Source organism: Nilaparvata lugens, chromosome 3 (assembly GCF_014356525.2).
Source record: "Nilaparvata lugens isolate BPH chromosome 3, ASM1435652v1, whole genome shotgun sequence".
Taxonomy (NCBI): Eukaryota; Metazoa; Arthropoda; class Insecta; order Hemiptera; family Delphacidae; genus Nilaparvata; species Nilaparvata lugens.
Genome location: NC_052506.1, coordinates 5,088,617 through 5,112,054, shown reverse-complemented (window position 1 = coordinate 5,112,054; position 23,438 = coordinate 5,088,617). Strand labels below are relative to the sequence as shown.

The following is a 23,438-nucleotide window of genomic DNA, read 5'->3' as shown; positions in this document are numbered from 1 at the left end:
CCCAACCGTTGAAAAAAATTTTCAAGAAGTAATATATTAATCATGCCATGTACGACAGATTTTTCTTGATTCTTATTTCATAATAATTTTATAAAGTTAATTCATTGAATAAATATTTAAATCTGGGTGAAAAAGTTTAAGATATTTAGTTATATGAATGTTGGCAATGCTGAATGCAACATTTATCAGCTGTGTTTCTTGCTTTGCTCAGACCTCAGAGTCAGAAGTTTTCTGTTCTCCGTAGTGGTAGGTTGTTGTGAATTTGTTTCAGTTAGTTATGAAAGTTTGCTACGGCTGCTATTTGTTTTGTTTGAATAAAAAAGATTAAATTTACTGTTAATTTATATGTTTTTAATTTATCATAATTCATAATGCAGTGTGATGTATGGAATTTTTGTTGAGTGAACTTCGTGAAAGTGAAAGGAATCTTTGACTGTTGCCTACGGTAGGTCGTGTTTATCAACTTAATTTAAAATTACTAATTTGTTTTATAATAAAACTTTTATTTTATTCCACTTTTTATTTCCACTTCATTTTAGAGAAGAATCTTTAACAACTTAATGACTTGCAACTGAAACTAAGATGCTTTATTCTGTCATATTGTAGTCTATCAATATTGTAGGTATTATTTTAGCTTATAGCAAAGAAATTTATTATATTTAACAATTACTGTAAAATTTTAATTATACTGTAAATAGAGCCCTACTGAACGGGTGTTGAAGAATTATAATTAAGTGATATTCGGCTAAACTCTAGGTTCAGTGCCGAAAAAACCTGTCATCAATTTTTTGGTTGTGATTGATTTAGTATGTCATTTTGAACACAAAATCTTAAATTTTAAGTTTTTTAATGAGTTCTCTTTGGCATCAAGCCCTGGAGTTGTCTTACAACTTTATCATAAAAATAAAATGCTGGTGTGAGGTTATTTCAAATTTGAATTTTATATCACTTGAGCTGCGTTTATACCAAAGTTGTCAACAACATGTTAATAACTTAATTCTTTTAGATTCTATTAGATTGAACATAACTTATCATACACTTGATGAACATATGTATTTGTCGAGTTCCGTTCGATCTAATAAAATCTATAAGGATTAAGTTATTAACATTTTGTTGATAACTTTGGTGTAAACCCAGCTCAATTCATTTCGTCAGTTATTTCGAAAAATAATTATGAATAATTTTATTAATAAAAACTCTTTACATTAGTTAAAATGAAATAACTATAATATTTTTTTCTGCTACAGTTTGAAAAATAGCCTATTATAGCAAGTTTCAATTCTCAAATTTTAATCATAATTCAAATTCATTTATTTGCCATAAAAATTACATACAAATGGCAGTGAGCTTGAACAACCAGTATGTGTGATAAACATGTCAAAAGGAAAAGAAAAATCAAGCTTATTGTAAACTAATTAATTTACGGAAAACTAGAGCACATCCCAATATTCAAAACTATAAGACAAAGTAACAAATTTAAAAAAAAGACAACAATAGGAAGCTAGGACAAATAATTTTGAACATTTTTAACACAAGACTGAAAGACTGCATAATGGAAATAGATATAAAAAAACATTTCTCTTAAAAATCAAATACAGTATAAAATATTCGTATTGAATTATGTAAATTTATTAATCTATATAAATAAAAATCAAGCCTCAAATTTTGACATTCAATAACTTTTTTATGTGTGCATCGAATTTGATGATTTTTTTTAGTTATGTTCAGGACCAGGTTTATGAACTATCAAATTTATAATCCGACTTCAGGCACTACCTCCGTAAACAAGTTCGGTTTACCTCTGTTTACGGAGGTAGTGCTTGAGGACCCTTTCCTACGGCCCTTTACAGTTTACATGCAATCCTTATGGGAGAAGATTTGTGAGCTGGCCACACACAGAAATAATAATCAGCTGTTAATCATTGCGTCATTCAACAGCCGTCGGTAGATCTGTTTTTACTTTCCTTGCCCTATTACCATAGGTAAGGAAAGTATTGCTTTCCGAAAAAATTTAGGTACCCCAATTTCTAAATTTCTATACGTTTCAAGGTCCCCTGAGTCCAAAAAAGTGGTTTTAGGGTATTGGTCTGTATGTGTGTGTGTGTGTGTGTATATGAGTGTATGTGCGTCTGTGTACACGATATCTCATCTCCCAATTAACGGAATGACTTGAAATTTGGAACTTAAGGTCCTTACACTATAAGGATCCGACACGAACAATTTCGATCAAATGCAATTCAAGATGGTGGCTAAAATGGCAAACATGTTGTCAAAAACAGGGTTTTTCGCGATTTTCTCGAAAATGGCTCCAACGATTTTGATCAAATTCATGTACCTAAAATAGTCATTGATAAGCTATATCAACTGCCATAAGTCCCATATCTGTAAAAATTTCAGAAGCTCCGCCCCATCTATTCAAAGTTTGATTTTAGATTTCCAATTATCAGGTATCAGATATAATTTAAACGAAAAATTTTGAGTGGAAAAGATTGAGCATGAAAATCTCTTCAATTAATGTCCAGTAACATTTTCACCAAAAATTGAAAATAAGTTTGAAATTTGAGAAAATGTGATTATTCAATTGCTAACTGTTGGCAACTGTTGATTCTATTAAATCATTCACTATGAAGAGATAGCAGATCTCGTGTGTCTCCAGCGTCATTGTCCTGTCACCAGCTGACTCAGATCTTTGTTTATAAGTAGACTTGAGATGCGCGGTGACACTAGCGTCAGGTGATCAATTTTCATAACGGCAAGGAAAGTTGTGTGAGTGCGCCACACCAGATTTTTCAATTTTCTTTCTACTGATTCACAAAATTTTAATACTTAATATTGCCGCGGTACGAACGACGTCCAAACTTTGGTTGTAGAACTCGAAAGTTTAAAATATGCACGGGAAAATCAGCAGCAATGAGATATACCATTCAATTCTCAGCAAGCCGCATTCAACTATAACTAAAAATACAAACTGCTGCACAACTAACTAGTAGTTCTGTGAACAGTAGACCTCACGCAGTATCCTCATCCACAAGTACCTGATTGAAACTATAGACCTTATGGAAATACAGCAATAGACTGGCTTCTCCACAAATCTGTGTAATCACTTGTCAGCTGATTTATGATGAATAATTTTATATTCTGATTTTTACTCTAATATTAGTGTATGAAGGAGGCTCCTTTTCCCTTTTATATTATCCTGAAAATGCCAAATTTCCAAAAACCTTGTATATACGTCGACGAACATACCTGTCAAATTTCATGAAAATCTATTACCGCGTTTCGCCGTAAATGCGCAACTTATAAACATTAAGAGAAATGCCAAACCGTCGACTTGAATCTTAGACCTCACTTCGCTCGGTCAACTAAGCACATACAGGAAGTCTATATTGAGATACAAATGTAAATATCGATTGTTGGATAATTTTCATAAAAGTATAGTGCATCAGATTAAGCTAAGGCTAAGCACACCTGAGGAGGCGCGGCTTGGTGATACGAAGTGTTGATCTTATGGAGATTGCCTCATCACACTGTTCCACGCCATGCCCGATTCAGTGTGTGTGTGTGAGATTTCCATTCAAACCAATAAGCAAGAAGCACCTGGATGCAAAATGTCGCATCGCGCCTCCTCAGCTGTGTATCCAACTAAAATTTGTCTTGAGATGCATTAACTATTTGGCGGTACGAAGTTCGCTGGGCCAGCTAGTAATGAATACAGTTGGAACTTTATTTATAAACAAGTAGGCCTGACACTGATATTTAAACTGACTTCTAAATAGGCCTACCATTAATACAATTTTGTATTCATATCTTGAAGTATTCTGAAATACCAAGTACTTTTTATGCAAACCAGTCTTTTAGATCTTCAACTTCCTCTGTGTGTCTTTCTTGTATAAGTTAGGCTATATTTTCTCTATGCATTCAATCACGATTAAAATTCAACAGGCTTTTGTGCAACGAATCCTCAGTATCTTTAGGGTATATTATATTTAATTAGTCATATAAATTTCAACAATCAGAGAAGCCAATTCAGTTTCTAAAAGTCTTATCATATGAATTTTTGATTATGCTAATACATTTCGTTGTTTTCACAGTGCATCCAAATATTTGCGAACGAGGAAGTTGAATGATATTTCTTGAGGATAGGAAGATGTTCAATCGATCACATCCAATTCAGTGGATAGTCCAGTGAAATGGGTAGATATAGAACTTATACGTCCTCTCATAGACTTGTAGAGTGCCTACATCCGGTAAGTCAAACGATTTCAATTTATTGTTGTGTAAATTTGTGTCAGTGAATTTGCAATGCACTTTTACCGATACTGTAGTTCTACTAACCCGTCCCAATCTACACCAAAAGTAGGCCAACTTTTCGGGAAAGCTGATGTAAATTGGAGGCCAGACATTTTGAATAGTTAGCAAACATATTTTTCCTTGTCCATAGTTACAACTATATTTAAAACAGAATAACTTCAAAAACCAAAAACAAACAAGACTGTGAAACAATTTTAGGTTAGGAACACTTTGTTGTCTCAGCTCGACTAGTTAGTTCGGCCGGATAGAGCCGGAAAATCCCATTCAATTCGGATCGAAACCTTGATCGGCCGTGCACGGAGGTATGAACCTATTGCAATGGACGTGCATCTATTCCTTTCTTTGTTGGGGGATCGTTCGGACGAGTTCGGTAGTTTTCGGCCGATGCTAGTTCGGACGAAATCGGTTCCAGTGGACGGCCCATCTAAGAAGAAAACAAGAGGAGGAGAAGACAAGCAGTGGAACCAGCCACAGGTCGTCGTCACCCCTCCAGCCTGTGTTGCAGTGAAACCACCTACAGATCGTGGACATCCCTTGAGGTGGGCCGTCCACTAGAACCGATTTCGTCCGAACTAGCATCGGCCGAAAACTACCGAACGCGACCGAACGATCCCCCAACAAAGAAAGGAATAGATGCTCGTCCATTGCAACAGGTTCATACGGCCGGCTCCGGCCGATCAATTTTCCGAATTGAATGGGATTTTCCGGCTCTATCCGGCCGAATTAATTAGTCGAGCTGAGGCAACAAAGTGTTTCTAACCAAGAATTGTTTCACAGTCTTGTTTGTTTTTGTTTTTTGAAGTTGTTCCGTTTTATAAAGTTGTAACTATGGACAATGAAAAGTTAATAAGTTTGGTTTAAGAGCATGTTCCATTGTGGGATATGCGAGACAAAAGATTGTTGAACAAATAGGATCTGAAGGTAAGATTATTGTAATGAATCACTAATTTAGTAGATATTTGTTTATTCAATTTTCAAAATCTCAATATAATCATTGTTTATGAAAAATTTTGGTGGCTATGATCACGGTAGGTGCTATAGACGAAGACGGTAGGTGTCACGCACATGTTTGTGCTAAATTTCCGGTGTAGCTGACGTCAATTCATATCCAATCATCTGTTTTTAACAAAAATAAGTTTCATAAATTAGCAATAGGTGTTAAAAACCTCGGTTGGTGGCGATGACGCAATCTAGCTGGCTGGCCACTGCGCACACATTTCATGACCCCTACCGTTTTCATCTAAATACCGTGGCTATGATAGTAGTTAATAATTGGCAACCAGCCAACTACTGAACTAGACTGACGTAAACGGTTCCAATGGACGACCAAATTCGGTCGAATTGATGGCCGGCAGATTCGTCCGATCCAACGGCCGAACGGATCGGTTGAATACGGTTCCAGTGGACGGTTACCCTTAGCCTGCGTTGCAGTGGAACCACCCGGTCATCCCGGATATGGGTGTCTGGCTTGGAAGTGTTTAGGCCGCATTGCAGGATGACTGTTAACGGTTGCCGAAAGATCAACAGCTGGGTTTTTTCGTTATTTTTCGTGATAGAGAAATTCTAATTGCAGATTCGTTCTCAGCAACCCCATGTTTAGCCTAAAGGCTCAGAATGTCAACAATGTTTTCAAATAATTAAAAATCATCATGAAGATTCATTAATATGGTAGTACACCAAGTTTCTGGAAACGTTTTACTGGTGACTGGAGTTTATAGGCAACACAAAAATAAAAATAATCGTGAGAAAGAAAATTGCTGATGACGCGAATAAGACCGTCACTCCATTGTTCTTTTGTCTCGGCTGCTTGGCTGAGCCTGGCTGGAGGGATCAAATAACCGACTGGATTGATCTTTCGTCTGTCCGCTAGGCGGAACTACGCCGACCATTGCTGGGTGGAAGATGTTACTGCGGCCGCTCGCATTCCCACCAACGCTGCTATTATTTGCTGTCTCAGCGCCTAGTCCGAGTCAGACAAGCATCCAGCCTGCACTGCGGAGCTAGGTTCAGAGATGGGAGTGCCCTGCTTCCCATAGTCTGGTCCCCTACTGGAAAACCCCGAAACTCCGACATATGCTTCTTCACTATGCCAAGCTAATCCCAGAGGGTTACGTCCGATGAGCGATTTTGGGGGTTAGCAGTCCACTGAGCGATCCATTGTTTAGAATAACAATAAGGATAGGCAGACGCTTTGAATAGGAGGTCTTGGGTGTCATTAATCATCAGGGACAGAGACGGAGGTAGGCCACAAGCGTATGTGTATACTCGCAATACGATATTGATGATATTATGATTGAATCAGTGCCTACCACCTACCATAGAAAGGAATCGGATGTTAAGCAGAGATCGAACTGCTTTCACCTCCGAACAGTTCAAATTCATCTTCATTAAGCAGTTGTTAGGTCATGTCAGAGGCCCTGAAATTGATCAGTTGCGACCTGAAAACTGACACCAGACCTGAGCCAGCGAGGTTACTCGATATTATTATTATTATTATTATTATTATTATTATTATTATAGCCTATATATATAATACATTTATACAGAGTGTTCTGAAAAAGGTGCCCATTCGTCAGGGCGTGATTCCTCACATCAAAAGAAGAAAAAAGTTCCAATTGACATAGGTTCAAAAATCGAAATGCTGGGTTACAAAGTTATACAGGGTGAACGATTTCATCTGAATTTTAGTTCCCCTGCCCTACGGTATTTGTTGGCTGTTAATTAAGATGTACAATTTTGCATACTTTATGTGAAATGAACTGGAAAATTGAATAAAACCGTTCCCAGACCTGTTGCTACAGTAATTTTCAAGATATGTGACGAAATACTCGAAACTTAAACAAGTTCCATCAAGGTTTGTAGCAGATTTACTACCTATGTTCAATGTACAATAAACACAAAATATTTTTCCACAGAACTTGTAGAAAATTTAATTTCGAAGAGAAAGATGTAGGATAAGTATATAATAGACAAACGCAGCCTTAAAAAATAATCCTTAATTACATACAAAACGCATGAAAAATTGACAAAATCTGTTAAGCTCTCTATTTTTCACACGGTTTTATTCAATTTTCCAGTTCATGTCATATAAAGACGCTAAATTGTACATCTTAATTAACAGCCAACAAATACACCTAGGGCAGGGGAACTGAAATTCAGACGAAATCTTTCACTTAAATTTTGAGCTCGAAAATATCACATTCACCATACGTTTTGCATACATATCAACAAATTTATAGTTAGTATATAAACGCGAAATGACTCACATATTTCAATCACATAACAGATTCCATCAAAAGAGCTCAAATTATCTTTTTACATGGTTTAAAAGCAATCTGGCAACATTGCAGAGCTGAAGAGGATTAGTTTTTTGCTTTGTCTAATGACAGACAAGGATACCAAAATTTTAATCAGGTTCTGATTTTATAGAGTGGAGCTCACTATAGGCGTGTGCATGCTTAATGGTAGGGATGATGAAGAGAGATGAATGGACCTACATTTCTGATAGATTCCAAATCAACAGTTTGTTGTAAAAACAATAATTATTCACAAGAAATGCTAATCAGTATACCCACACATAAAATCTTATATTTAACAAAACAATATTATGATGAAGCAGATTACAAAAAAAATCTCTTTGTGGTCACCCATCCAATAGAAGTACCGGTACCGAGTGCTCTCACAAAGCGCTCAATCTCTTCCATATTTTTGCAACCGATTTTTCTTAGTTTTCTCTCTATGGAATCATTTTTCATGATGCAGACCTTCTTGTTAGACATTTGAATCTTGTTTTTAGCTAGCGATTGGAAATTTCATTTCTATTAGCCTATGTGTAGTACAGTTTTGAAGCTGAGCTTGCCATGCTATATACATCTACAAAGTTGCCTCTATTTTATATTACTTACTGTAATAAGTATGACTAGTCTGTTATTTAATGCTGTTCCAATGAAATTTCCTGTAGAAATTGAGTTTAAAATCAAGCAAGGAATATGGTTATTATTCAGTAAGGACTAGTAAAAGATAAATCTCAATTTATGTACGGCATTGCATTCATTTGGAAAGTTCATTGTAAACATTTGAGTATAATGTAAACTTTATTATTACTCCTCAACTCAACTCACTAAGTTTATTTGTTGTAAAAGATGCTCTTCAATTCACTTATTTTTTTGTAAGAGACCATTGAATTTCTTCATGCTAGACGTATCAGTCCAAAACGAAATTAATGGAGATCATTTCGAAAAATGAATTTTCCAAAATAATTAAAACCAAATAAAATTTCTGAAATGCATGTGAGCATGTACTCATAGCATAAACATCATAACTAATATTCATTCCTTTAGTAAATTTATTTACTTTTTCGACGAATTTTAAATTTATATTGAAACCATGCATATAATAAAAAATGGAAAGATTAGAAATGGACTGATGCTCTTTTGGCATGGAGATATTCAAGTAGCATCATTAGGCTAGATCTATCACTAGATTCATCCATTATTGTAAGATATCTCTTATGTACTTCCCTCTATATAGGAAAAAAAGAAAAGAAAAATAGAATGTATTTTTATAATTTGAAAAAATAAAGATTAACTGTGTTGTTTGCATCTTAAATGCTCCTCTTTTAGATTTAGATTTAATCATAAGAAACAGTCACGGAGTGACAGCATCTTCAATGCTCCACTATAAAATTAACTTCTATTGTAACTTTGTAACTGCTCCAACTTCAAAATTTCACTGTTTCAAATTTATTAAGAACTTTTGACTGTTGATTTTGTAAGAGCAGTATTAGATTCCTTCTAATTCTACTTGTAAAAGATGCTTTTCGTTCACTTATAATTGTATTAGGTTACTGAATTGTTCTATGCTAGAGTGGTATTGGTCCATATAAATTCAGTTGCAATATTACTCATATAAAACATTTCTAAATTGATTTTTATTCAAATTTAATGGGAACATATCATGCAATTACTGCATAAAAAGTTTTTCTGAAGTTACCAAAGTCTCTTAAAGTATTGAAAATTAGGCAATACAAAGTTTATACACAAAAATCCTTAGTGATGAAAAAAATGGTCCAATGTCCCTTTAGCACATAGCAGTTCAGCAAGCATCTTCCTTGTTGTATCTCACACTTCACAAAAAAATGTAAAAAATTAAGAATAGAAAATGAAAAAAAATAAAAAAGGACATAGATTCAGTTGCAATATTACTCATATAAATCATTTCTAAATTGATTTTCTTCCAAATTCAATTAGAACATATGCAATTACTGCATAAAACGTTTTTCTGAAGTTTCTAAAAAATCATAAAGTAATGGTCTCTTGAAGTATTGAAAATTAGGCTATACAAAGTTTATACACAAAAATCCTTAGTGATGAAAAAAATGGTCCAATGTCCCTTTAGCACATAGCAGTTCAGCAAGCATCTTCATTGTTGTATCTCACACTTCACAAAAAAATGTAAAAAAATTAAGAATAGAAAATGAAAAAAAAAAAAAAAAGGAAAAAAAAAAAAAAAAAGAAGAAAAAAATAAAAAAAAGAAAAAAAAAAAGAAAAAAAAGAAAAAGAAAAGAAAAAAAAGAAAAAAATAAAAAAAAAAAAATAAAATAAAAAAAAGAAAAAACAAAAAAAAAAAAAAATGAAAAAAAAAAAAAAACAAAAATAAAAAAGAAGAAAAAAAAAAGAAAAAAAGAAAAAGAAAAAAAATAAAAAATAAAAAAAAAAGATAAAAGAAAAAGAATAAAACATGAAAAAAAAAAAGAATTAAAAAAAATATCAAAGAAAAAATTGTACAAAAAAGAAAATGTATTTTTCATAATTTTAACTAATATAAAGTAACTGTGTTACTTGCATCTTCAATGCATCAATATAAAATTAGCTTATGTTGTAATTCTGTAATCTGCTCCAACTTCAAAAGTCCACTGTGAATGTCAGTACAGACTTTTGACTGTTGATTCTGTAAGAGCAGTTATTTTCCAATGATTTTCCTCCTAATTCTACTTGTAAAAGATGCTTTCTATTCACTTGTTATTGTATTAGATTACTGAATTGTTGTATGCTAGAAGGGTATCAGTCCATATAAATGTATTTCCAATATTACATGTATTCCTAAATTAATTTTTTTCCAAATTTCATAAAAATATATGCAATTACAGCATTCAAAGCTTCTCTGAAAATAGTTTTCTCAGTAGCATGCATACATTGGTTTCTTGATATATTTGAAATCATTGATAGCCCATACAAAAAAAAAATGTTAGAGTGATGAAAATTGAAAGAAAAATGGTCTGATGCCCCTTTAGTATGTAGTAAGTCAGCTAGCATCTTAACTGTTGTATCATTTGAACAAATAAAAAGTAACTGAGTTATTTGCATCTTGAATGCTCCTCTTTTAGATTTAGTTTTAATTATAAGAAACAGTCATGGAGTGACATTGCATCTTCAATGCTCCACTATAAAATTAACTTCTTTTGTAACTTTGTAACTGCTCCAACTTCAAAATTTCACTGTTTCAAATCTATTAAGAACTTTTGACTGTTGATTTTGTAAGAGCAGTATTAGATTCCTTCTAATTCTACTTGTAAAAGATGCTTCTCATTCACTTATTGTATTAGGTTACTGAATTGTTCTATGCTAGAGTGGTATTGGTCCATATAAATTCAGTTGCAATATTACTCATATAAATCATTTCTAAATTGATTTTTATCCAAATTTAATGGGAACATAACATGCAATTACTGCATAAAACGTTTTTCTGAAGTTTCCAAAGTCTCTTAAAGTATTGGTCTCTTGAAGTATTGAAAATTAGGCTATACAAAGTTTCCACACAAAAATCCTTAGTGATGAAAAAAATGGTCCAATGTCCCTTTAGCACATAGCAGTTCAGCAAGCATCTTCATTGTTGTATTTCACACTTCACAAAAAAATGTAAAAAAATTAAGAATAGAAAATGAAAAAAAAAAGGGTATCAGTCCATATAAATGTATTTCCAATATTACATGTATTCCTAAATTAATTTTTTTCCAAATTTCATAAAAATATATGCAATTACAGCATTCAAAGCTTCTCTGAAAATAGTTTTCTCAGTAGCATACATTGGTTTCTTGATATATTTAAATCATTGATAGCCCATACAAAAAAAATGTTAGAGTGATGAAAATTGAAAGAAAAATGGTCTGATGCCCCTTTAGTATGTAGTAAGTCAGCTAGCATCTTAACTGTTGTATCATTTGAACAAATAAAAAGTAACTGTGTTATTTGCATCTTAAATGCTCCTCTCTTAGATTTAATTTTAATTATAAGAAACAGTCACTGAGTGACATGCATCTTCAATGCTTTACCATAAAATTAGCTTATGTTGTAACTTCGTAACTGCTCCAACTTCAAAAGTTCTTCGTTTCAAATCTATTAAGAACTTTTGACTGTTGATTTTGTAAGAGCAGTATGACTTACCTTCCAGTTCTACTTGTAAAAGATGCTTTTCGTTCACTTATAATTGTATTAGGTTACTGAATTGTTCTATGCTAGAGTGGTATTGGTCCATATAAATTCAGTTGCAATATTACTCATATAAATCATTTCTAAATTGATTTTCTTCCAAATTCAATTAGAACATATGCAATTACTGCATAAAACGTTTTTCTGTATACAAAGTTTATACACAAAAATCCTTAGTGATGAAAAAAATGGTCCAATGTCCCTTTAGCACATAGCAGTTCAGCAAGCATCTTCATTGTTGTATTTCACACTTCACAAAAAAATGTAAAAAAATTAAGAATAGAAAATGAAAAAAAAAAAAAAAAAGGACAAAAAAAAAAAAAAAAGAAAGAAAAAATAAATAAAAAAATAAGAAATAAAAAAAAAAAAAAAAGAAATAAAAAAAAAAAAAAAAATAAAAAAGAAAAAAAAAAAAAAGAAAAAAAATAAAAAATAAAAAATAAAAAAAAAAAGAAAAAAGAAAAAAAAAAAGAATAAAAAAATATCAAAGAAAAAATTGTACAAAAAAGAAAATGTATTTTTCATAATTTTAACTAATATAAAGTAACTGTGTTACTTGCATCTTTAATGCATCAATATAAAATTAGCTTATGTTGTAATTCTGTAACTGCTCCAACTTCAAAAGTCCACTGTGAATGTCAGTACAGACTTTTGACTGTTGATTTGTTAGAGCAGTCTTTTTGTTATGATATTTCTCCAAATTCTACTTGTAAAAGATGCTCTTTATTCACTTATCATTGTTTTAGATTTCTGAATTGCTTTATGCTAGTCAGGTATCAGTCTATAGGCCTACCAAATTAGTTGTAATATCATGAATAAAACTCATTCTTGAATTAATGTTTTTCAAAATTCTATTACAATCAAAATTCTGTTCAAACATAGAAATATTTCTTTGTAATTAGCTTCTCCAGTGCTTTACACACTTGAAATTTTAATAATTATAAATACGCTCAGAAATGAATACAATAATTAAACTTAAAATAATGGTCTGATGCCCCTTCAGCATGGGGTAATTCAACTAGCATCTTTTGGGAAAATTGTACAAAACTGAAAATGTGTCTTTTATTATTGTAGAAAATGAATTGTAATTGTATTATATCCATCTTCAATGCTTCTTTTCTATATTAAAACATAGCTTCAGAAACAGTCACTTGGTGAAGAGAATGAATGATTCTCTTCTATACTTGTTCACAGTTGTTGTAACATTTTCAATGTTCTCAGAATTTCTAGTTCATTATCATTTAGAAAAAATATTTCTTATGTAACTTTAATCTTGTAGATGTGTATGGCATGGCAAGCTCAAGCTGTTATTTATTTATTACATTTGATAACAAAAATACCTAGTGGAAGGAAAACAGGCCCTTACGATTTCTAATACAATTTTGGAAAATAGAGTCCAAATTTTCAGGTTTAGATCAGATCAGATCATTCTTCAAATCATCTAATTGTTACTCGCATTTGGTACTTCTATTGGAAGGGAGACTGCTTATGGTCAGCAACATTAACTGCTATTTATAAGCTTGATATGTACTCCCCCATTCATTCAGAATTTACTTAAAACTATAGGTCCATTCATTCCTCATCATTATCAATTTCATGCATATACATGCACAAGCCTATAGTGAGTTCCATGTATTTGATGAACATTGGTGTTGCTATCTTTGTCTATCATTCAACAAAGCAGATAGCGCTATCCTTTTCTAGCACCGCAACGTTGTCAGTTCATTCAACTGAGTAGGAATATAATCAACCATGAATATATGGTGTGTGAGTGATATACTCATATTTGGTAATACTCTCATCAAGATGTACACTCTGATCAACAAGTAATGTATCCGACTTGACTTCTTTCTTATAGATTTTTCTTCTCAATACAACCTGAGGGAAGGTGAGTTTTCAAGCAGTTCAAACTTAGCTGGTTAAAGACAAAGGGTCACCCCCCCCCACAGGGGGGGGGTTTAGTGCTGAGGTTGGTGTTCCTTAAGAAAGGGTGCTGTGCTAGGTCTCAACATAAAAATATCATTAGAGATTCTGAGTGCTTGTTGCTCAGTTTCAGAAAAAGTTGAGTTAGGTTAGACTGATCCCTTGACAAATAGATTTACTGAAAAAAATTATTCTTGTAGCTTTTTGATGAAATTAACGGTTTCTTAGTTGTTCAAGAAATTGGATCTAATTTTTTCCATAAGATCCTTATTTTCTGTTCAATCTTAACAAATGGATTTACTGGAAAAAGTTATCCTTGTAAAATTAATGGTTTCTTAGCTATTCAAAAACTGGATCTACTTTTTCCATAAGATCCTTATTTTTTGTCCAATCTTGACAAATGGGGTGTCAATGGATTCGTAATTAGATTTACTGGAAAAAGTTATCCTTGTATTTTTTTTTTGTAAAATTAACGGTTTCTTAGTTATTCAAGAATTAAAAAGCTGGATCTAGTTTTTTCCAAAAAAGTGGGAATGAGGATCTTCATTTGAGGTTTATTGTGAGATTAGGGGTATGGCTAGGTTAAGTTAGTTCAGATTACATTGGATTGGGCAAGGTTAGAACCAAGAATCAGCTTTGGGGTAGATTTGGGGGCAGCTTTAGGGCAGCTTTGAGCCAGCTTTTCTTCAGTACTCTCACTTTCCCCCTACTTACATTTTCTTGACAAATAAAATATAATTGATTATTTCAAACAATAATGGACAGTTAATGGGATAGTTAATGTATCCCTCTTCTGTGAGGTACATGCATGGTAGATTTCCAAGATCGGGGAATGAAAGTGAAGGAAGGACTTGAGGTGCGTACTGACTTTCGCTCTGCTCCACAACCAAACGTCACTTGAGCAGATCGATTGATGATCGACCGTGGAGCAAGAGTGGAACGCGAGAAGAGCTAACATCTCCCGTAACGTTCATGATCGGTGTGAGTGCGGAGCGAGCATGGAGCAATTGCGGAGCATGTTGGAGGCGCATATATCTGTACGCACCTTAACAGTGGCAGCAGTAAACAGCAAAGGATTCCAAAGCAAGGGCTGCAGCAATCAATTGGAGTTGAAGGCACAGTATTCTCCACTTCTGGTTATGCCATATAATCGACTTCAGTGGAAGCATCAATTCCCTGGGCCATGTACGTGCAGTATCGGTGGAGGATAATCATGATGAGCTCATGGAGGAAATAATAGAGATCTTGGAGAAGCTCAGGACCGGGAAAAAGGAGTTAAGGTGTTGGGGTTGTGGAGAGAGAGGTCATCTTCGAAACAAGTGCCCAAAGAAGTCAATGTCTGATGGAAGCCTCCGTTGAGGCTTTTTTTGACCTTGAGGTTGTGAATGAAAGTCATACATAATTTCGCTCCTGGGTTTTGGAAGATTTTGTGTTATAAATAGTCACGGATAAGTACAAATTTTGTATTGATTTCATTATTAATTGTTTCTTGATCACGTTTTATCATTTTGTTTTAGATTTTAATTCTTAATTCTATTTTATAAGCCAAACATCGTTTAGAGGTTATTTTGAGGTTAGGTTTTCGAGATTTAAAAATAAACATAGATAGTTTACTTGACTAAAATTATAACCAAATTAAAATCCTATCATTTATAAATCAATTATTATTATTGCAAGTAATATAATTTCTTAGATAGGAAGATGAGCTCAAGTAGAACACCGAAGGTTATTAATAGAAATGTACACATAGCGGGAGTACTTACGCGTTCCCAAAACCAAAATTCAAAAACGCCAAAACCAAAAACCCCAGTTCCTCAAACTACTTTAGCCGAAAAAGTTGCTCAACTACAAAGTAGCCACACTAATTAAAAAACCAATTAGAAGTAACTTTAAAAACGTCTGAGGAAGAAAGGTTAGGGATGGTAGAAGAAATTAAATCTTTGGAACTGATTATAAAATTACAAGATGAAGACCATAAAAAAGAAATACTAAATCTAAAAAATCAATGTAGTCTAATGTCGGAGGAAATAAAGAAACTAAAATCTAAATTTGATAATACTAAATGTATGATAGAACCTCCGTCCAAATGCAAAAAAATAGAATCTAACCTAAATGATGGGAAATGCTCTGAAAATGGTCGAAATAAAACGTACAGTGAGGTTTTGAAGACAGCAACCAAAAATATAGCTGAGGGAAATAAAGATAGGAAAGGGAGAGTTCTGCTACTGACGTCCAGTCATGGACGTGATTGCAGTGATCTCCTTGATAAAAGATTGAAAAATAAATTTGATGTCCAATGTTTTTTCAAGCCAAGTGCATCAATTAATGCAGTTGTAGAGTCAGCTAGGGAACAAACTAAAGACTTTGATGAAAATGACTATCTAATTGTACTGGGTGGCTCAAATAATATAAATGAACCTAACTTGAATCATCTTCCTCAAGTAACAGAAAAAATCAAGGAAATTGTGCCACTCAGCAAAAAAACAAACTTAATAATAAGTACTATTCCTAATAGGTTTGATAGGCCAGAATTAAATGAAGCAATCAATTCGACAAACAAATCAATCCATAATACAATCAACAGCCTAAAAAATAAGAATTCTAAACAACTGGGGATTTGTTTTCTAAATGAAAGGCTGAAAAGACATAACTTCACTAATCATGGGTTGCATCTAAATCGATCTGGCAAAGTAATCTTTTGTAATAGATTGGCAGAGCTGATTGAAAGCCGTTTGCAATCCTCTGGTTTAAAAACAGTCAAAAAAACAAATAACGATTTTTTAGTAAATTGGCTCAAAACAGGGAAAGGGAAATAGCTACAAATGCTAGAGATAGAGTAGCACAAGATGGTAAGGTTTTTAGTATTTATCATCAAAATATTCAGTATCTTCGCAACAAAATTGACAGATTAGAAGTATTTCTTAAACAGGAGGATCCTGACATTGTTATTTTCACAGAGCATGGCTTAAAAATAAAGGAAATAAATCAAGTTAGGATTCCAGGCTATTCACTGAGATCAGAATTTTGTAGAATAGCTCATAGAAGTGGTGGTGTATGTATATTCACTAGCAATGCTAAACATACCCAAACTTATGAACTGGATTTTGTTAAGAGATTTTCTGTTGAGATGGATTTAGAGGTGACGGGACTAAGGTTAAAAATTGATGATCGATTTGAGGTAGCAGTGTTAGGTATCTATAGGTCACCAAATGGAGACTGGCAAAAATTTTGTGAGCTGCTCCATACACTTTTGGAAATTACAACCGCTCGTTTCACAAATGTTATAGTAGTAGGAGATTTCAATACCGATTTTGCCAGGCAGGATAAAATGACAGAGGATATTAGAGATATTATTAATATGAATAATTTAGAAATTAAGGTCCACGAATATACAAGAGTAACTCGAACTTCACAGACAATTATTGATAATATCCTCACAAATATAGAAGGTTGTAATGTCAGGTTAGGTAGCTCAGATCTATCAGATCATAACTATCAAATTTTAGATGTTAAGTTGCAGGGCCAGAATCCAAGCAGAAAAAAAACTTTTGTGAAAGAAATTCAGCAATATGAGCTAGGAAATATAAATTGTTTGAAGCAGGAACTGCTTCAAGAAAATTGGAGTAGTGTTTATAACAGTTGTAACCTAAATTACAAATATAAGCAATTCATTGATACTCTAAGATTTCACATTAGTGTATGCTGTCCAATAAAAAAAGTCAAAGTAAAAAGTAAATTAAACAAAGTAGATGAATGGATAACTGAAGATATTCTTACTCAAAGAAATATTGTTAGGGAAGCTTATGAGGAATTTAAATTAGTGAGGGATGTTCCGAGTGAAGTCAAATACAAATGTCTAAAGAAAAACTATGCAAAAGAAGTGAGGAAAGCTAAGTGTAAGAAAACAGCTGAAATATTAACAACTAGTACCAATTTTAACTCTGCTGTTTGGGAGGTAATTAATAGAAATAGGAGAGCAGCTCAAAAAGATACAGTTACTAATGTCCCTAGGATAATCGATGAACATGGAAATTATATGGATGATAGTATAGACATTTGTAACTTTTTCAATAAGTATTATCAACAGGTTGCATATAATCTCCAAAAGTCACTGAACACTAATACTTATAATACAACTACATTAAATGCTGAGCCAATTGAAAAGGTATTTAAATTTCATCCATTATCAAGAGATGAGTTGTCAAGAATAATAAAAAATTTGAATAACAAAAAAACAGTAGGATTGGATGGGGTCTCAAGCAAAATTTTAAAAGAATGTGAAAATGAATTACTGGACCCTTTATTGCATCTCCTTAATACTTCACTAGAGCAGGGTATTTTCCCTGATGATCTGAAACAAGGAAAAATTTTGCCAATTTTCAAGAGCGGTGATTCTGAAAGAGTTGAAAATTATAGACCCATTAGTATTCTAAATGTAATAAGTAAAATTTTTGAAAGAGTAGTTTTAAATAGGCTATTGATGCACCTGGAAGAAATTAATTTCATATGTGATGAACAGCATGGGTTCCAGAAAGGGAAATCTACTAAGACTGCAATAGTATCCCTTGTTGAAAGACTAATAGATATAATAGATTCAGGTGAGAAGGCAGCCGCAATATTTCTTGATTTATCCAAAGCTTTTGATTGTGTGAACCATAGAATATTATTGGAAATACTAAAAACTGTAGGTGTGAATGGTATAGAACTAAAATGGTTTGAATCATATCTCATAGGTAGAAACCAGTGTGTTGAGCTTACCAAGGTGGATGGGAATGAAATAGTAAAAATTAAATCTCAAAAACTGGAGGTCCAGGCTGGAGTACCTCAAGGCTCAATTCTGGGTCCCTTACTGTTTCTGTTGTATGTGAACCAATTACCAAAAGAGTTAAAAGATCACAGAGCTCTGTTGTTTGCTGATGACACATCGCTTATCTTTAACAATTATTTATTAGATAGTCTAGAAATAAATGCTTTTACTGGAGTACAGTCAATTGTCCAATTCTTGAAGCAAAGGCAATTAACAATAAATAGTAAGAAATGTCAATTCCTACAATTCAAAAGTAAATATAATTCAGTAGAGGATAGAGAAATAAATGTGTTTGTAGAGGAAAATGAATTAGACCAAGAAGAGAAAGTAGCATTCTTGGGAATTTTATTGGACAGGAAATTAACATGGCATCCTTACATTGAGAGGATATGTAATAAGATATCATCTGGGGTATTTGTCCTGCGGCAGCTTGCTAGGCTGAATGATAAAAAACTACTGTTAACTGCTTACCATGGACTTATACTATCTCATATTAGGTATGCTATTTTAGTATGGGGTAATTCATCTCAACAAAATATGGACAGGGTGTTTAAGATTCAAAAGAAGGCACTCAGATGTATAGAGAAAGTGAATAGGTTAGACTCTTGTAGGCCTTTATTTAAAAAGCTTGGTCTATTAACTGTGCCATCTTTGTATGTATATGAAGTTGTAATGCATGTGAAAACGAGTGGTGTGATCCAGAATTCAGATGTTCATGAGTATAATACGCGAAACAGAGCAGATTATCATATAATGGGTCACAATAGTAGGTTATTTGAACAAAAACCAGATTATATTGGTAGGAAATTTTATAACAAGCTACCTCAAATCTTGAAAAGTAATGATGATTTGAAGATTTTCAAAAAACAAATTAAAAAATATTTAGTTGATAGAGCTTTTTATAGTGTACAAGAATTCCTTTCAAACCTAAACTAGGTTGAACTACTTAGTGTTAGAATTATTATGTAATAACATGACTTGTCTTATACTCCATGACTGGAGTCTTTAGGACGTAATCTTTAAAAAAAAAAAAAAAAAAAAAAAAAAAAAAAAATGAGCAGGAGAACTAAAAAGGGTTGATGGAAAGGGGCAACATCAACCAATAGGTGGAAGTCCCTGAACCTGGAAGAACCTGGTTGTGAATCAATAAGGCTCTCATATAATAACCTGGTTATGAATGAAGAAGGCTTATATATAATCTAACATTATTTAATTTGAAAGCATATATTTCATTTTTTAACAGGTCCATGCTTTATAACTGGCTTAAGAAAATGCTTATGAAAAAGTGTTACATTACATGTTTACTGGTTACACAAAATTTTAATATTTTTATAGAAGAACAATATTTAATAGAACAAGAACGATTAACCACTTCCACTTAAAAAGTAAAGTTGAAGAAATAGGTAATTCAAATAAAAAATTTCTCCTACAAACTGTATAAGCTCAATAAAAAGCAAATTCTCATTTTTTACTTTCCTTGCCCTATTTCCAAAGGTAAGAAAAGTATTGCTTTCCGAAAAAAATTAAGGTACCCAAATTTCTATACATTTCAAGGTCCCCTGAGTCCAAAAAAGTGGTTTTTGGGTATTGGTCTGTGTGTGTGTGTGTGTGGTGTGTGTGTGTGTGGTGTGTGTGTGTGTGTGTGTGTGTGTGTGTGTGTGTGTGTGTGTATATATGAGTGTATGTGCATCTGTGTACACGATATCTCACCTCACAATTAACGGAATGACTTGAAATTTGGAATTTAAGGTCCTTACAATATAAGGATCCGACACAAACAATTTAAATCAAATGCAATTCAAGATGGTGGCTAAAATGGCAAAAATGTTGTCAAGAACAGGGTTTTTCTCAATTTTCTTGAAAACAGCTCCAACGATTTTGATCAAATTCATACCTAAAGAAGTCATTGATAAGCTCTACCAACTGCCACAAGTCTCATATCTGTAAAAATTTCAGGAGCTTCGCCTCATCTATGCAAAGTTTGATTTCAGATTCCCAATTATCAGGCTTCAGATACAATTTGAATAAAAAATTTCGAGTGGAAAAGATCAATTGTGAAATAAAACAGTTTTTAATTAAATGCTCATTCAAACGCGCACACACACACACACACACACACACACACACAACACACACACACACACAACACACACACACACACACACAACACACACACACACACACACACACATTTTATTCTGTATGTTTGTTGTTTTCAGTCTGGAGGAGAAGGTGGTGCAGGAGGAGGAGGAGTTGGTGCAGGAGTGGTGGAGATAATGGACTTTGAATGGGATGGGGGAGACAGCTCTTCACTGCCAACAAATTGTAAATTGTAATTGTTGTATTGTTGTAAATCCAGCTACCATCACATATTTACAGCTCCAAAACTGGGGAAAGGTCACAGTCGAATTATCGAGGACAAAAAGTGGATGGAGAAACATGCTGGAAGAGGAAGAGGTTGTATCTTCACACCAGCAGAGGAGGGGGAGTGGCTGGAGTGTTCATCATCATCATCCAGTCGCACTTGTGAGCAGCCAGTACATGCAGCTATTTTTGCAATAGTAAAAACTGTTTTTTGTGCAACAATGAATTTAAAGTCAACGGTATTCAATGCAGACATCATTTGCATATGACTGGGATGTATCTCGGTGCAATGCATAAATCTTGTAATTTAAATGCAAAAGCGCCAAAATTCTTAAATCAATCGTGGTGTACCAGGTACATTTGAAGATGAATTAAATGGGTCCATAATTACTGCTCTTATTGGATTACAAGCGAAACTTTACTGTTTTGAATATGTTCTAAGCAACAGCAGTAGTAGTTGTAGTAGTAGTAGTAGTAGTAGTAGTAGTAGTAAGGATTTAGCAAGTAGTTCTTCTGAAATAATACTGCTAAGGGTGTACCGAGAATGGTTATAGATAATAAACTGAGGTATGATTTGTATATGAAATGCCTGACAGATAGATTAATACAATGCAAATGCTTTTCACAATTATGTAGTTATTCCCATGATATTTATCATATAAGATGTGCAAAAATTGCATTATCACCCTTTGACTCAAAGAGATATATTGAATCAAATGGGATAGAAACAATAGTGTGGGGACACTATTCAATAGAAGAGAGAAGAAGAAGGAGAAGAAGAACATGATGGAGGCGGCAGCGGCGAGAGTGGAGTTGTGCCAGTAGAAGAGATAGCACCACTGAAGAGATGCAGCAGAGAGAGAATGAGAGTATAGAATCATGGGAGAAGATAGCGTTATCACAACCAGCTGCTGAGTAGAGAAACTGGTCAGATAAGTGTCTTATCAAAAGCAGCAGCTACCCAGAGTTGGTGGTGATGCCCCTCATCACCAATTGGCCTTGTGCAGAACTCTCAAATAAGTTTTAGAACTGCTAAAACACTACTGGAATTCCTTTGGACTTGCTTTAGAGTTGCATGAGAGTTCATTTTCAGTTGTGTAAAGTTGCTCAAGTGTTGCTTTGGAATTCCTTTTGACTTGTTTTAGAGTTGCATGAGAGTTTATTTTCAGTTGCTGTAAAGTTGTTCCAGTGTTGCTTTGGAATTGCTTCCCAGTTGCCTTGAAATTGCTTTGGAGTTGCTAGAAGGTTGCTTAAGGTTTGCTTGAGAGTTGCTTTCCAGATGCTTTGGAGTTGCTGTAGATGACAAGGTAGGCTTTGTAGATGCTGTATGCACACAACAGTTGACAGACATAGGTCTATGGAGAGAGATGGAGAAAAGATCATACGTCTGAATGAGAACATGTGCAGACATGAAGACAGACAAACATCTGTGTGTATTGCAAAATTCCAACACTTAGGCTGGTTGCAGATGAACCACTATCACATATCAGATGAGGGGGCTATTATTTTCCATCTGTCTTACCACAAATGCAGCACATATGGAATACATTGGCAGGCATGGCAGTGGCACTAATAAATACTTCCACATGGCTTTGCACACTGCAGTATGTGATTATTTTCCTTGCAATTGTGGTAACTCTGGTTTGAACATGACGCTTCCCCTAAAGGTGCATTTTGGTAAAGGTTTGAGGGTAAATTTCCACAGTCGATGACAGCAAGCATATTGAAATTCATATTGTCCAAATTTAATGTGTGCTAAAAGAGCAAATAACTTTTCATAATTTGTCTCTATTATTAAAGAATTAAACATTTCTAATAATATCAACATATTGCCATTTAGAAATATAAAAAAGTATAAGCTCAACCTGCCCCATTAAAACATAATTGAACATAATCTTTTAGGTTATGTAGACTAATTGAAATCTGAAATTCTCTACCTGCTGTGGTCGACGATGGCAATTATCATAGCCACCTCTGATACAAGGCCCTGGCCTATGATATTGCAACGTCGCAGAGTAGTAGGCCTGGAATCTAATACATGATTGGAGAAGATCAGCTGGTATTTTTTAAAATCTTTTTCACCAATCATGTATTTAATTCTAGGCCTACACTGTGACGTTGAAATATCGTAGGCTGAAGCATTGTATTAGAGGCTGCTATGCAATTATGCATAAACAAAACCCAGCTTAACTTCTGTACCACAATCGCAGTTGCTGTGACTGTATCATACTCGGGTTTTTTTATCAGATGTTTTTATCATACAGCTGTTTTCAGTCACAGCAACTGCGATTGTGGTACAGAAGTTAAGCTGGATTTTGTTTATGCATAATTGCATAGCAGCCTCTAATACAATGCTTCAGCCTACGATATTTCAATGGGTATCATACTCGGGTTTTGTTATCAGATCTTTTTATCATACAGCTGTTTTCAAACATATGGAAACTGTTGCACTAATGTGCATTTTCTCGAATGTAGTATGAAAGTCTCTCTGTGTTAGTCGTATTGTTCTGTGGTATGTTGGTCCCACATGCGACAGTGGTTTGTC

General features: G+C 33.7%; 2 long non-coding RNA genes across 2 annotated transcripts; both read left to right on the top strand.

Annotated features, from left to right (window-relative positions):
• The first annotated feature begins 215 nt into the window (after window positions 1-215).
• LOC111054542 lies at window positions 216-21,521 on the top strand. Its single transcript, XR_005570670.1, has 3 exons — window positions 216-445; window positions 4,092-4,247; window positions 20,749-21,521. It is a non-coding gene; the product is annotated as an uncharacterized LOC111054542 (long non-coding RNA).
• LOC120350182 lies at window positions 7,490-11,264 on the top strand. Its single transcript, XR_005570671.1, has 2 exons — window positions 7,490-9,153; window positions 10,917-11,264. It is a non-coding gene; the product is annotated as an uncharacterized LOC120350182 (long non-coding RNA).
• Window positions 21,522-23,438: the final 1,917 nt, after the last annotated feature.